This window comes from Orycteropus afer, unplaced genomic scaffold (assembly GCF_000298275.1).
Source record: "Orycteropus afer afer isolate SDZICR_OR568_19922 unplaced genomic scaffold, OryAfe1.0 scaffold00013, whole genome shotgun sequence".
NCBI classification, from domain to species: Eukaryota; Metazoa; Chordata; class Mammalia; order Tubulidentata; family Orycteropodidae; genus Orycteropus; species Orycteropus afer.
In genome coordinates, this window is record NW_006921600.1 from 5458462 (window position 1) to 5460537 (window position 2076).

A 2076-nucleotide genomic window follows, 5' to 3' on the forward strand; every position below is an offset into this window, starting at 1 on the left:
AAAAAAAAAAAAAAAACCAATCACATTAAGAACAATTAGTAGTAAGCAAATACATGACCAAAAACCAGAGGAAGAGGTTAGTCCACAGCAAAGAAGAATGAAGAAAACCAAAGATGCATGGAAACAATACATCCAAGGGACTGGGAGACCATGCGATCCTCAGCCTATATGTCCATGAGACAAGAAGAACTAGATGGTGCCCAGCTACCATTGTCAATCACTTGGAGGGGGATCAGTGCAGGAGATCCTGGATAGAGTGGGAGAAGAGGGTGGAACAAAACTCAAAATTATAAAAAAAAGACCAGGTTTGCTGGTCTGACAGACCCTGCTGAGATTCTTGAGACTATGGCCCCTAGCCACGTTTCAGGTCTGGAACTGAACTCACTCCTGTGGCTTCCAGCCAAACAACAAACAGGCATATGGGGGTGAACATTTCCATAAGGTAGATATACTCCTTGGAGCAATCAATCCTGGGAGAACAGAAAGGCAGTGTGTGCACAGGGAAATACCTCAGGGGTGGGAATGCATGGGACGGAAGGACACAGGGAAGAGGTAACTATGGAGAGAAAGTGGAAAGAGAGCTGTTACCTTGTGGGAAATTGCAGTCAATGTCATGAGACAAAATATGTATGAACTGTTATATAGGAAATGAATTTGCTCTGTAGACTTTCACCCAAAAGGAACAGAATATGAAGCTTAGCTGAGTGTCCTAGCAGGCAAGGCAAAAAAGAGGGGAAAAGTTAACTACTGCATGCCCACAGAGGGTGACAGAAGCTATCCTAGTCTCATTCCTGATCTCAAGGGGAAAGCTTCAATATTTCACCACTGACTATGAGGCCTGCTATACTTATTTTTGAAGAAAGTATTTACCATATTAAAGACTTTCTCCTTTATTTTAGTTTTCTAAGATTGTCTTTTAATTCCTAAATACCTGATTTCAGTCAAATGTTTTCTGTGTTGATCAAAATGATCAAAAAGTTCTGTTTAATGTTAATGTAGTTAATTACACTGAATTTTAAACATTTGCAACTTATTTTAAAAATTAAATCTACAGATGCTTATGTTTTTTTAAAATAAAATCACCATTCCTATATGCACATAAACAAATGTATTCTTTAATTCTTTTTTCTTTCCTCCTAGATAGATTCCTTAAAATTACTCCTTCCTTTTTAAAATTTTCTTTGAAAGTTTTTCTCCAGTTAACTTTCAATAAAATTATTTCATTTCATATCTCACTATTAACAAGTATTTTTTAAACAAAAATTTTGTTCCACATAAGCTTCATTAAGAGTTGATTTTTTGAGAGATCCGGCAAGATGGTGGACTAGGCAGAAAGCCTGCACAGACCCTCTTCAACAAAGAAAAGGGAAACCAATTAACACAGACACAGAAGATAATCCTGGACCCCTGAGCCTTGACGGGAAGGATATAGAAGTGGACTAAACCCTAACTAGCAGAAGAATTTTTGTGAAAATACCAAAAAAGGAGACAGACAGAGCTGCGATCTGGCAGCGATCCTGATGGCACAGACAGCTTGGAGATTCCTGAGTGGTGGTAGGACCTAAGAACTAACCTAAAAATCACCCTGCTAGCCAGGGACTGCATGGAGGACTGTGCACGGTTGCTGGGGAACAAACGGAGAAAGTAAAGAGAAAGGTGGGCTGAGCTATAGACTTTTGCTGGTCCAGAGGGCGCCACCATTTTGAAGGTTTAAAAAGCAGCTTGACTATTTTGGATATTTAAAGAGACAGCGCTCTCTCAGATTCCTGGGGCTTAAGAACACGTTCTGCTTTTCAGCAACCCCAAGGACACTCGGGACCTGCAAGACTGATAAGGTATGATGTTCCTCTTGTTACTCTTATACCCCACACTTACTTGGTGAATGGAGGTGTGGCCATCCCCAACTCCCACCTACCTTCTGGGCCCACAGGAACTCCATCACAGTCTGTGTGCTCAGACGGAGCCTGGGTGCCCTGCCCTGTCCTCCACTGATTTTTTTTTCTTTTTTTTAATTTTTTTCTTTTTCACTTTCTTTTTTCTGGTGATTAGTCTGCTTGTATTTGTCTGTTTTAAAAC

The 2076-nt window shown here is 40.2% G+C and overlaps 1 protein-coding gene across 1 annotated transcript in view; it reads right to left on the reverse strand.

Moving 5' to 3' along the window:
• The window catches only part of KCTD3 (potassium channel tetramerization domain containing 3), a 111914-nt gene that overhangs the window by 2818 nt on the left and 107020 nt on the right, over positions 1-2076 (reverse strand). The window lies entirely within an intron of this gene.